The sequence below is a fragment of the Pleurodeles waltl genome, chromosome 12, assembly GCF_031143425.1.
Source record: "Pleurodeles waltl isolate 20211129_DDA chromosome 12, aPleWal1.hap1.20221129, whole genome shotgun sequence".
NCBI lineage: Eukaryota > Metazoa > Chordata > Amphibia > Caudata > Salamandridae > Pleurodeles > Pleurodeles waltl.
Window position 1 is genome coordinate 118,485,864 of NC_090451.1, and position 13,863 is coordinate 118,499,726.

A 13,863-nucleotide genomic window follows, 5' to 3' on the forward strand; every position below is an offset into this window, starting at 1 on the left:
GCCCAGCAAGGGGAATATCATGGGCTAAGGTCAGAATAAACTCTCTGAACGACTGAGGCACTACCACTCTCCTAGTGGCACCAGGTTTGGGGTCTCTGGCCTCAGTGTACAGGAGTCCATCTTCCCAATAGACCCTATGTGTTCCATTTTTCTTGCCCTTGGACTCTTCAGCAGCTTGCTGCCTAAGGCCTTCAAGAGAGGGACAGGTTTCTTGTCCCTTACACAGCTCCTCCCTTGAGGGTCCCCCTGGGCCTAAGAGCTCAACCTGATAAGGTTCAAGCTCCAAAGGCTCAGTTCCCTCAGAAGGCAGAACTTCTTCCTGAGAAGAGAGTTTCTCTTTTTCTGACTGTGTTGCAGTTGGTTTCCCAACTGACTTTCCTTTTCTCTTGGTAGGCTGGGCCTTTCTTCCAGACTCCAGCTCTACTTTTTCACCCTGTGCCTTGCACTGTGCTCTTGTTTTTACACACACCAGTTCAGGGATACCCAGCATGGCTGCATGGGTTTTTAGTTCTACCTCAGCCCATGCTGAGGACTCCAGGTCATTTCCAAGCAGACAGTCTACTGGGATGTTTGAGGAGACCACCACCTGTTTCAGGCCATTGACCCCTCCCCATTCTAAAGTTACCATTGCCATGGGATGTGCTTTAGTCTGATTGTCAGCGTTGGTGACTGTATAGGTTTTTCCAGTCAGGTATTGGCCAGGGGAAACCAGTTTCTCTGTCACCATGGTGACACTGGCACCTGTATCCCTCAGGCCCTCTACACTTGTCCCATTAATAAAGAGCTGCTGCCTGTATTTTTGCATGTTAGGCGGCCAGGCAGCTAGTGTGGCTAAATCCACCCCACCCTCAGAGACTAGAGTAGCTTCAGTGTGGACCCTGATTTGCTCTGGGCACACTGATGATCCCACTTGGAGACTAGCCATTCCAGTGTTACCTGGATTGGAGTTTGGAGTGGAACTTTTCTTGGGACAGGCCTTGTCTCCAGTTTGGTGTCCAGACTGACTACAGTTTCGACACCAGGCCTTTTTGGGATCAAAGTTTTTACCCTTGTACCCAGGATTGTTTTGTGAAGAGGCTCTGGGCCCACCCTCCTGTGCAGGTTTTTGGGGGCCTGTAGAAGACTCTTTACTATTTTTATTTTTGGCTGTCTCACCACCTTTCCCCTGGGGAGGTTTTGTGACCCCTTTCTTTTGGTCACCCCCTGTGGAAGTTTTGGACACCCTTGTCTTGACCCAATGGTCCGCCTTCTTTCCCAATTCTTGGGGAGAAATTGGTCCTAGGTCTACCAGATGCTGATGCAGTTTATCATTGAAACAATTACTTAACAGGTGTTCTTTCACAAATAAATTGTACAGCCCATCATAATTACTTACACCACTGCCTTGAATCCAACCATCTAGTGTTTTTACTGAGTAGTCTACAAAGTCAACCCAGGTCTGGCTCGAGGATTTTTGAGCCCCCCTGAATCTAATCCTATACTCCTCAGTGGAGAATCCAAAGCCCTCAATCAGGGTACCCTTCATGAGGTCATAAGATTCTGCATCTTTTCCAGAGAGTGTGAGGAGTCTATCCCTACACTTTCCTGTGAACATTTCCCAAAGGAGGGCACCCCAGTGAGATTTGTTCACTTTTCTGGTTACACAAGCCCTCTCAAAAGCTGTGAACCATTTGGTGATGTCATCACCATCTTCATATTTAGTTACAATCCCTTTGGGGATTTTCAACATGTCAGGAGAATCTCTGACCCTAGTTATGTTGCTGCCACCATTGATGGGTCCTAGGCCCATCTCTTGTCTTTCCCTTTCTATGGCTAGGATCTGTCTTTCCAAAGCCAATCTTTTGGCCATCCTGGCTAACTGGATGTCCTCTTCACTGGAATATCCTCAGTGATTTCAGAGTTGTTGGTCCCTCCTGTGAGGGAACCAGCATCTCTGACTATTATTTGTGGAGTCAGGGCTTGAGAAGCCCTGTTCTCCCTAAGTAGGACTGGAGGGGGGGAATTTCCCTCCAAGTCACTATCTTCATCCTCTGTGTTGCCATCCTCAGAGGGGTTGGCTTTTTCAAACTCTGCCAAAAGCTCCTGGAGCTGTACTTTGGTAGGTTTGGAGCCCATTGCTATTTTCTTTAGTTTACAGAGTGACCTTAGCTCTCTCATCTGTAGATGGAGGTAAGGTGTGGTGTCGAGTTCCACCACATTCACATCTGTGCTAGACATTATGCTTCTAAAAGTTGGAATACTTTTTAAGAATCTACAACTAGTTCTAGGTTCTAATTCAAACTTTTAACAAACTTTTAAACTCTAAAAGAAATGCTAACAGGGACTAACACAAGGCCCTAGCAGGACTTTTAAGAATTTAGAAAACTTTTCAAATTGCAAAAATCTATTTCTAATGACAATTTTGGAATTTGTCATGTGATCAGGTATTGGCTGAGTAGTCCAGCAAATGCAAAGTCTTGTACCCCACCGCTGATCCACCAATGTAGGAAGTTGGCTCTGTATGTGCTATTTCAAAGTAAGGAATAGCATGCACAGAGTCCAAGGGTTCCCCTTAGAGGTAAAATAGTGGTAAAAAGAGATAATACTAATGCTCTATTTTGTGGTAGTGTGGTCGAGCAGTAGGCTTATCCAAGGAGTAGTGTTAAGCATTTGTTGTACATACACATAGACAATAAATGAGGTACACACACTCAGAGACAAATCCAGCCAATAGGTTTTGTATAGAAAAATATCTTTTCTTAGTTTATTTTAAGAACCACAGGTTCAAATTTAACATGTAATATCTTGTTTGAAAGGTATTGCATGTAAGTACATTAGGAACTTTGAATCATTTCAATTGCATGTATACTTTTCAAGTTATTCACAAATAGCTATTTCAAAAGTGGACACTGCAATTTTCACAGTTCCTGGGGGAGGTAAGTTTTTGTTAGTTTTACCAGGTAAGTAAGACACTTACAGGGTTCAGTTCTTGGTCCAAGGTAGCCCACCGTTGGGGGTTCAGAGCAACCCCAAAGTTACCACACCAGCAGCTCAGGGCCGGTCAGGTGCAGAGTTCAAAGTGGTGCCCAAAACGCATAGGCTTCAATGGAGAGAAGGGGGTGCCCCGGTTCCAGTCTGCCAGCAGGTAAGTACCCGTGTCTTCGGAGGGCAGACCAGGGGGGTTTTGTAGGTCACCGGGGGGGACACAAGCCCACACAGAAATTTCACCCTCAGCGGCGCGGGGGCGGCCGGGTGCAGTGTTAGAACAAGCGTCGGGTTCGCAATGGAAGTCAATGAGAGATCAAGGGATCTCTTCAGCGCTGCAGGCAGGCAAGGGGGGGCTTCCTCGGGGAAACCTCCACTTGGGCAAGGGAGAGGGACTCCTGGGGGTCACTTCTGCAGTGAAAGTCCGGTCCTTCAGGTCCTGGGGGCTGCGGGTGCAGGGTCTTTTCCAGGCGTCGGGACTTAGGTTTCAGAGAGTCGCGGTCAGGGGAAGCCTCGGGATTCCCTCTGCAGGCGGCGCTGTGGGGGCTCAGGGGGGACAGGTTTTGGTACTCACAGTCGTAGAGTAGTCCGGGGGTCCTCCCTGAGGTGTTGGTTCTCCACCAGCCGAGTCGGGGTCGCCGGGTGCAGTGTTGCAAGTCTCACGCTTCTTGCGGGGAGATTGCAGGGTTCTTTAAAGCTGCTCCTTTGGATAAAGTTGCAGTCTTTTTGGAGCAGGTCCGCTGTCCTCGGGAGTTTCTTGTCGTCGTCGAAGCAGGGCAGTCCTCAGAGGATTCAGAGGTCGCTGGTCCCTTTGGAAGGCGTCGCTGGAGCAGAGTTCTTTGGAAGGCAGGAGACAGGCCGGTGAGTTTCTGGAGCCAAGGCAGTAGTTGTCGTCTGGTCTTCCTCTGCAGGGGTTATCAGCTAGGCAGTCCTTCTTCTTGTTGTTGCAGGAATCTAAAATCTTAGGTTCAGGGAAGCCCTTAAATACTAAATTTAAGGGCGTGTTTAGGTCTGGGGGGTTAGTAGCCAATGGCTACTAGCCCTGAGGGTGAGTACACCCTCTTTGTGCCTCCTCCCAAGGGGAGGGGGTCACATCCCTAATCCTATTGGGGGAATCCTCCATCTACAAGATGGAGGATTTCTAAAAGTTAGAGTCACCTCAGCTCAGGACACCTTAGGGGCTGTCCTGACTGGCCAGTGACTCCTCCTTGTTATTCTCATTATTTTCTCTGGCCTTGCCGCCAAAAGTGGGGGCCGGGGCCGGAGGGGGCGGGCAACTCCACTAGCTGGAGTGTCCTGCGGTGCTGTGACAAAGGGGTGAGCCTTTGAGGCTCACCGCCAGGTGTTACAGCTCCTGCCTGGGGGAGGTGTTAGCATCTCCACCCAGTGCAGGCTTTGTTACTGGCCTCAGAGTGACAAAGGCACTCTCCCCATGGGGCCAGCAACATGTCTCTAGTGTGGCAGGCTGCTGGAACTAGTCAGCCTACACAGACAGTCGGTTAAGTTTCAGGGGGCACCTCTAAGGTGCCCTCTGGGGTGTATTTTGCAATAAAATGTACACTGGCATCAGTGTGCATTTATTGTGCTGAGAAGTTTGATACCAAACTTCCCAGTTTTCAGTGTAGCCATTATGGTGCTGTGGAGTTCGTGTTTGACAAACTCCCAGACCATATACTCTTATGGCTACCCTGCACTTACAATGTCTAAGGTTTTGTTTAGACACTGTAGGGGTACCATGCTCATGCACTGGTACGATCACCTATGGTATAGTGCACCCTGCCTTAGGGCTGTAAGGCCTGCTAGAGGGGTGACTGACCTATACTTGCATAGGCAGTGAGAGGCTGGCATGGCACCCTGAGGGGAGTGCCATGTCGACTTACTCGTTTTGGTCTCACTAGCACACACAAGCTGGCAAGCAGTGTGTCTGTGCTGAGTGAGAGGTCTCCAGGGTGGCATAAGACATGCTGCAGCCCTTAGAGACCTTCCTTGGCATCAGGGCCCTTGGTACTAGCAGTACCAGTTACAAGGGACTTATCTGGATGCCAGGGTCTGCCAATTGTGGATACAAAAAGTACAGGTTAGGGAAAGAACAGGCCTCAGCACACTTTCAATTGTAAACATAGCATCAGCAAAGGCAAAAAGTCAGGGGGCAACCATGCCAAGGAGGCATTTCCTTACATCATGGAAAAAGGATAACTTTGTCATTCATGGCTGGTTAGCTCAGTTGGTTAGAGCGTGGTGCTAATAACGCCAAGGTCGCTGGTTCGATCCCCGTACGGGCCAAGTTAAGTTTTTTCTCTCAAGTAAACTCTTTTTTTCTCATTTAATCAAACGCTTGTAAATCCATAATCTCTGTTGCTCCAGTACACGTTCACTTTCCATTAGTCCTTCTTTTGCCACTTCTGACCAAAGCTCAAGCCGGCAGCGCCAGTAGAACAACAGAAGTGCAAGAGATTGTCTCTCCAAGATGGAGACACTGGTTCAGACTATGTCACGTGAGAGGTGGAGGGAGACCAAGAGCTGATTATTAGATGCGTGGGGATAAGAGGAACATAACTCAGGTGAACAGATTCTGGATAGTCATTCTATAGCTAGGATCAGCAACGTTACAGGGGAATGGATAGGAAAATAATTAGGTGACAGAAGTATAGAAGTGGCTACAAGGGGGCGTGTCTCTTAACAGGGCCGAAAGATACACAGAAGGCGAAGGTGAAGTGAAAGAAGAAAGAAAAATCAAAGGAAATCAACAGTGATTGAGAGAAAACTCACAAAGGCAAATTGAGCAAAAGATAGGACATGGGGAGTTAGACTACTTCAATGCAAATTTACGCCGCAGATGAGCATGACAACTGACCCTTGTCCAGTGGTGCTGAAACAATTTTCAGTGTGGGAGTGCTGCCATCAAAGAGCTTCTGAAAATCCAGGAATCATACAAAGAACAAGTCCTGCAGAATGAGCCACGCACATTCAGAAAGAGTGGTGATGCGTTTGTTACTTATTGGTAATCTTCATTAGCCTTAGTCCATTGCGTCCTTGTGACAGTCATTACAAAGTAAAGTGATGTCACCCTCCAAGAGGAAGAAAGAACAGGAGGATTCTCAAATGCTAGCGCCATGCACCCAACCTGGGTGCCAAGCCCTTGCCAAAGGACTGATGGGAAGGTGGGCAGGATGTAATGTTTGTGACAAGGACAAGATGGACTTAGGGTAATGCAGAGTTCAAAACATTGGTACTCAAATGCAAAACAGAAAATTTATTAAGCGATAATGCTTGACAAATGTATGCCCTCAGGCCCAAGTAACCACCCTAGGAATTTCCTAGATTGTTACTCACTGGGATTCAACCCAGGAGGTGGCCATTCCTCTCGTAGACCATCCCTGACCTGGAAGATTTTCTAAAAAGCCTTGCAAAGCCAGAAAAATTGACAACTTAATCCACCTACTCAGAGTCATAAAAGTCACCTTCTTTTCTTTTCCAGGCTGTCCAAAAGTCACAAACAAGGAGTCGGTTTTCCTGAACTACAGAGGCCTGGTGACATAAATGAAAAGAGCTCTTTAAACATCAAGTGTATTCAACAAATGTTCCTCCGGAGAGGAAGGAGAGGGAATGAAAGAAGAAAGAATTATTTACTAAGATCTATCAAAAATAGACTTAACCTTTGCAGCAAAGGTAGGGCTAGGCCTTAAAGTTACCCCATCTTCCAAAGTATCAAATGAAGAGAGGACAGCATTTTAAGGCTCCCAGCTCCCCAATTGTTCTCAGCAAGGTGATAGCAAATAGGAAAATAACTTTACAGGAGACAATCTTTAATTGTACAGTATCCAGATCCTCAAAGAGATAAAATTGCAAAGCCTATAAAAGAGTAGGAAGATTCTGAGTTGGAGAAAAGGGATTTTTCATTGTTCTTACCATTGACAAAAGATCATAACAGTCTAGACACCAAAGAGTGTAACATCGATGAAAGTTCAGAAAAGTCCCTAAAAGCCTTTATCGCAAACCAATGAGCTTTCAGAGTGGAAAGAGATTCAAGTGAAACCCATTCAGAAGAAAATGCAAAATAGCAGACAAACTACAGGTAGGTGCCAAAAGATCATGAGCAGAACATCACGTCTGAAAGGACTTCCAGTTCTTTGAGTAAGACTTCGAAGTAGAAGGCCTGCTGGAGTGCTGAATTAACTCCACTAAGGAAGAGGAAAGACCCTTTGCTAGCAGTCCAGACTTCTCAACCTCCAAAGCGATAGAGTGAGTTGGAGCAAGAAGGTCAGGGACAACGTTCTGAGAAGAGACACACTTGAGCAGTACCCAAGGAGGTAGAAGAGCCAGGGGTTCAGAAGAGGAAACCATGACATCTCTGGCCAATCAGGGCCAACAAGAATCAAGTTCCCTCCCCCCTGCTGAGACTTGAAGAGAACTATCTGGATCAATAAAAAGGGGGGGAATGTATAAAGGAGACTTCTCAGCCACTTTATCACCAATACGTCCACTACCTAGGCTCCTTGTTCCGGAAACCTGGATCAGAATCGACAAAGATGAGCATTGTCCTTGTTTGAAAAGAGATCCAGAAAGGGTTTCACAAACTCTCGGCATATCTCTCAAAACAACGACCTGGATAACGTCAACTCCAGCAAATTTGGAAACCTCCAGCTGTCTGCCATCACATTGTCGGTGCCCTTGATGTGTACTGCCGACGTATGCAACAGGTTGATCTCTGCCCAATAGCCCAATTGTTCTGCTATTGCATTGAGGGATTTTGAATGCATGCTTCACTGCTGGTTAATGTAAAAGACCACTACCTTATTCTCTGTCTTTACTAGCACATTTTTCTGAGACAGATGATGATGGGAAAACTTCAAAGCCCTGAAGCTTACCATCAATCCATCTACTTCCATGACCTCCGACTCTCTAGGAAAGACCACTTGAATCGACAGGATCAGTCCAACGCAGTAGCTCTCCAGCCAGGTTTGCTGGCATCTGTTGCGAGGGATTCAGGAGGATCCAGGTGTATTAGTGTCCACTTAGACCAGTGGTCTTCAAACTCTTTAATGCCACATCCACCCAAAGGGAAAAAAAAACATTGGTGCCTCCCCTCTGAATTTTCCAGAATTCTTCTATCAAATTGACACTGTTTAAATATGTCTAGACCTATTTAAACATTGCAGTTAAGTTCTGTTACTGTTTTAAAAATGCAATCAAATACATGACCCCAAATATACTATTCTGGTCAGGCAGGCCTTACTAACCAATTGCAGCGTCATGCTCTGCTGAGTAAACTGATCTCACGGCAGTGAGGAATGCACAGGCCGGGTGGTGCCCGGCGCACGAAAGCACGCCTTCTTGTGTTGTACGTCTCTTTGCGCAAATGCAAACTCAAATTTCCTGCACTGTGGTCGGCAGGAGAGACATGGGAAGGTGCAGTAGGGAAGGCTTGAGCAACAAACCGTTGGCTATGTTTTGTTGTTACTTTGTTGACATGAGCTAGAGTAATTTAAAGCAGAAGGAACGGCCAGACCTAAAAACAACTCTCTTACCTCCAACGCCGAATAACCACTATAATTAGAATATCTCAAAAGCAGCTGGCCTTGTAAACTTAATGAGCAAGCAAGCCGATGCATTTTGCGTTTTGTTGTAAAAGAATACAAATCCTATCCATCCTTTCCTTTTCTTCCGGCAACAACCAATGTTACAAAGATATCACAGCACACAGTGACATTGACTGAAAGAAGAGGCGCTGAGGCTGGCGTGCAGCACTCAACAGCTCTTGTTATTGCAATCCAGACAGGGGATGGAAGGAGAAAAGTATGAAGGAATTGCGATAGTGAGACCGACTCTTCTGTGTATCTGCATGTCATGGAAAAAGGATAACTCTGTCATTCATGGCTGGTTAGCTCAGTTGGTTAGAGCGTGGTGCTAATAACGCCAAGGTCGCTGGTTCGATCCCCGTACGGGACAAGTTAAGTTTTTTCTCTCAAGTAAACTCTTTTTTTCTCATTTAATCAAACGCTTGTAAATCCATACACTCTGTTGCTCCAGTACACGTTCACTTTCCATTAGTCCTTCTTTGCCACTTCTGACCAAAGCTCAAGCCGGCAGCGCCAGTAGAACAACAGAACTGCAAGAGATTGTCTCTCCAAGATGGAGACACTGGCTCAGACTATGTCACGTGAGAGGTGGAGGGAGACCAAGAGCTGATTATTAGATGCGTGGGGATAAGAGGAACATAACTCAGGTGAACAGATTCTGGATAGTCATGCTATAGCTAGGATCAGCAACGTTACAGGGGAAAGGATAGGAAAATAATTAGGTGACAGAAGTATAGAAGTGGCTACAAGGGGGCGTGTCTCTTAACAGGGCCGAAAGATACACTGAAGGCGAAGGTGAAGTGAAAGAAGAAAGAAAGATCCAAGGAAATCAACAGTGATTGAGAGAAAACTCACAAAGGCAAATTGAGCAAAAGACAGGACCTGGGGAGTTAGACTACTTCAATGCAAATTTACGCCGCAGATGAGCATGACTACTGACCCTTGTCCAGTGGTGCTGAAACAATTTTCAGTGTGGGGGTGCTGCCATCAAAGGGCTTCTGAAAATCCAGGAATCATACAAAGAACAAGTCCTGCAGAATGAGCCACACACATTCAGAAAGAGTGGTGATGCGTTGGTTACTTATTGGTAATCTTCATTAGCCTTAGTCCATTGCGTCCTTGTGACAGTCATTACAAAGTAAAGTGATGTAGCCCTCCAAGAGGAAGAAAGAACAGGAGGATTCTTAAATGCTAGCGCCATGCACCCAACCTGGGTGCCAAGCCCTTGCCAAAGGACTGATGGGAAGGTGGGCAGGATGTAATGTTTGTGACAAGGACAAGATGGACTTAGGGTAATGCAGAGTTCAAAACATTGGTACTCAAATGCAAAACAGAAAATTTATTAAGCGATAATGCTTGACAAATGTCTGCCCTGAGGCCCAAGTAACCACCCTAGGAATTTCCTAGATTGTTACTCACTGGAATTCAACCCAGGAGGTGGCCATTCCTCTCGTAGACCATCCCTGACCTGGAAGATTTTCTAAAAAGCCTTGCAAAGCCAGAAAAATTGACAACTTAATCCACCTACTCAGAGTCATAAAAGTCACCTTCTTGTCTTTTCCAGGCTGTCCAAAAGTCACAAACAAGGAGTCGTTTTTCCTGAACTGCAGAGGCCTGGTGACATAAATGAGAAGAGCTCTTTAAACATCAAGTGTATTCAACAAATGTTCCTCCGGAGATGAAGGAGAGGGAATGAAAGAAGGAAGAATTATTTCCTAAAATCTATCAAAAATAGACTTAACCTTTGCAGCAAAGGTAGGGCTAGGCCTTAAAGTTACCCCATCTTCCAAAGTATCAAATGAAGAGAGGACAGCATTTTAAGGCTCCCAGCTCCCCAATTGTTCTCAGCAAGGTGATAGCAAATAGGAAAATAACTTTATAGGAGACAATCTTTAATTGTACAGTATCCAGATCCTCAAAGAGATAAAATTGCAAAGCCTATAAAAGAGAAGGAAGATTCTGAGTTGGAGAAAAGGGATTTTTCATTGTTCTTACCATTGACAAAAGATCATAACAGTCTAGACACCAAAGAGTGTAACATCAATGAAAGTTCAGAAAAGTCCCTAAAAGCCTTTATCGCAAACCAATGAGCTTTCAGAGTGGAAAGAGATTCAAGTGAAACCCATTCAGAAGAAAATGCAAAATAGCAGACAAACTACAGGTAGGTGCCAAAAGATCATGAGCAGAACATCACGTCTGGAAGGACTTCCAGTTCTTTGAGTAAGACTTCGAAGTAGAAGGCCTGCTGGAGTGCTGAATTAACTCCACTAAGGAATAGGAAAGACCCTTTGCTAGCAGTCCAGACTTCTCAACCTCCAAAGCGATAGAGTGAGTTGGAGCAAGAAGGTCAGGGACGACGTTCTGAGAAGAGACACACTTGAGCAGTACCCAAGGAGGGAGAAGAGCCAGGGGTTCAGAAGAGGAAACCATGACATCTCTGGCCAATCAGGGTCAACAAGAAGCAAGTTCCCTCCCCCTGCTGAGACTTGAAGAGAACCATCTGGATCAGCAAAAAGGGGGGGAATGTATAAAGGAGACTTCTCAGCCACTTTATCACCAATACGTCCACTACCTAGGCTCCTTGTTCCGGAAACCTGGATCAGAATCGACAAAGATGAGCATTGTCCTTGTTTGAAAAGAGATCCAGAAAGGGTTTCACAAACTCTCAGCATATCTCTCAAAACAACGACCTGGATAACGTCAACTCCAGCAAATTTGGAAACCTCCAGCTGTCTGCCATCACATTGTCGGTGCCCTTGATGTGTACTGCCGACGTATGCAACAGGTTGATCTCTGCCCAATAGCCCTATTGTTCTGCTATTGCATTGAGGGATTTTGAATGCATGCTTCACTGCTGTTTAATGTAAAAGACCGCTACCTTATTCTCTGTCTTTACTAGCACATTTTTCTGAGACAGATGATGATGGGAAAACTTCAAAGCCCTGAAGCTTACCATCAACTCCATCTACTTCCATGACCTCCGACTCTCTAGGAAAGACCACTTGAATCGACAGGATCAGTCCAACGCAGTAGCTCTCCAGCCAGGTTTGCTGGCATCTGTTGCGAGGAATTCAGGAGGATCCAGGTGTATTAGTGTCCACTTAGACCAGTGGTCTTCAAACTCTTTAATGCCACATCCACCCAAAGGGAAAAAAAAACATTGGTGCCTCCCCTCTGAATTTTCCAGAATTCTTCTATCAAATTGACACTGTTTAAATATGTCTAGACCTATTTAAACATTGCAGTTAAGTTCTGTTACTGTTTTAAAAATGCAATCAAATACATGACCCCAAATATACTATTCTGGTCAGGCAGGCCTTACTAACCAATTGTAGCGTCATGCTCTGCTGAGTAAACTGATCTCACGGCAGTGAGGAATGCACAGGCCGGGTGGTGCCCGGCGCACGAAAGCGCGCCTTCTTGTGTTGTACGTCTCTTTGCGCAAATGCAAACTCAAATTTCCTGCACTGTGGTCGGCAGGAGAGACATGGGAAGGTGCAGTAGGGAAGGCTTGAGCAACAAACCGTTGGCTATGTTTTGTTGTTACTTTGTTGACATGAGCTAGAGTAATTTAAAGCAGAAGGAACGGCCAGACCTAAAAACAACTCTCTTACCTCCAACGCCGAATAACCACTATAATTAGAATATCTCAAAAGCAGCTGGCTTGTAAACTTAATGAGCAAGCAAGCAGATGCATTTTGGGTTTTGTTGTAAAAGAATACAAATCCTATCCATCCTTTCCTTTTCTTCCGGCAACAACCAATGTTACAAAGATATCACAGAACACAGTGACATTGACTGAAAGAAGAGGCGCTGAGACTGGCGTGCAGCACTCAACAGCTCTTGTTATTGCAATCCAGACAGGGGACGGAAGGAGAAAAGTATAAAGGAATTGCGATAGTGAGACCGACTCTTCTGTGTATCTGCATGTCATGGAAAAAGGATAACTCTCTCATTCGTGGCCAGTTAGCTCAGTTGGTTAGAGCGTGGTGCTAATAACGCCAAGGTCGTGGGTTCGATCCCCCTACAGGCCAAGATAAGTTTTTTCTCTCAAGTAAACTCTTTTTTTCTCATTTAATCAAACGCTTGTAAATCCATACACTCTGTTGCTCCAGTACACGTTCACTTTCCATTAGTCCTTCTTTTGCCACTTCTGACCAAAGCTCAAGCCGGCAGCGCCAGTAGAACATCAGAAGTGCAAGAGATTGTCTCTCCAAGATGGAGACACTGGCTCAGACTATGTCACGTGAGAGGTGGAGGGAGACCAAGAGCTGATTATTAGATGCGTTGGGATAAGAGGAACATAACTCAGGTGAACAGATTCTGGATAGTCATGCTATAGCTAGGATCAGCAACGTTACAGGGGAAAGGATAGGAAAATAATTAGGTGACAGAAGTATAGAAGTGGCTACAAGGGGGCGTGTCTCTTAACAGGGCCGAAAGATACACTGAAGGCGAAGGTGAAGTGAAAGAAGAAAGAAAGATCAAAGGAAATCAACAGTGATTGAGAGAAAACTCACAAAGGCAAATTGAGCAAAAGACAGGACCTGGGGAGTTAGACTACTTCAATGCAAATTTACGCTGCAGATGAGCATGACAACTGACCCTTGTCCAGTGGTGCTGAAACAATTTTCAGTGTGGGGGTGCTGCCATCAAAGGGCTTCTGAAAATCCAGGAATCATACAAAGAACAAGTCCTGCAGAATGAGCCACGCACATTCAGAAAGAGTGGTGATGCGTTGGTTACTTATTGGTAATCTTCATTAGCCTTAGTCCATTGCGTCCTTGTGACAGTCATTACAAAGTAAAGTGATGTCACCCTCCAAGAGGAAGAAAGAACAGGAGGATTCTTAAATGCTAGCGCCATGCACCCAACCTGGGTGCCAAGTCCTTGCCAAAGGACTGATGGGAAGGTGGGCAGGATGTAATGTTTGTGACAAGGACAAGATGGACTTAGGGTAATGCAGAGTTCAAAACATTGGTACTCAAATGCAAAACAGAAAATTTATTAAGCGATAATGCTTGACAAATGTATGCCCTGAGGCCCAAGTAACCACCCTAGGAATTTCCTAGATTGTTACTCACTGGAATTCAACCCAGGAGGTGGCCATTCCTCTCGTAGACCATCCCTGACCTGGAAGATTTTCTAAAAAGCCTTGCAAAGCCAGAAAAATTGACAACTTAATCCACCTACTCAGAGTCATAAAAGTCACCTTCTTGTCTTTTCCAGGCTGTCCAAAAGTCACAAACAAGGAGTCAGTTTTCCTGAACTGCAGAGGCCTGGTGACATAAATGAAAAGAGCTCTTTAAACATCAAGTGT

The 13,863-nt window shown here is 45.6% G+C and overlaps 2 non-coding genes across 2 annotated transcripts; both read left to right on the forward strand.

Moving 5' to 3' along the window:
- Positions 1 to 5,173: 5,173 nt before the first annotated feature.
- Positions 5,174 to 5,247, forward strand: TRNAI-AAU (transfer RNA isoleucine (anticodon AAU)). Its single transcript has one exon. It is a non-coding gene; the product is annotated as a tRNA-Ile (tRNA).
- A 7,256-nt stretch (positions 5,248 to 12,503) lies between these two features.
- TRNAI-AAU (transfer RNA isoleucine (anticodon AAU)) lies at positions 12,504 to 12,577 on the forward strand. The gene has a single exon. It is a non-coding gene; the product is annotated as a tRNA-Ile (tRNA).
- The last annotated feature ends 1,286 nt before the right edge of the window (positions 12,578 to 13,863 follow it).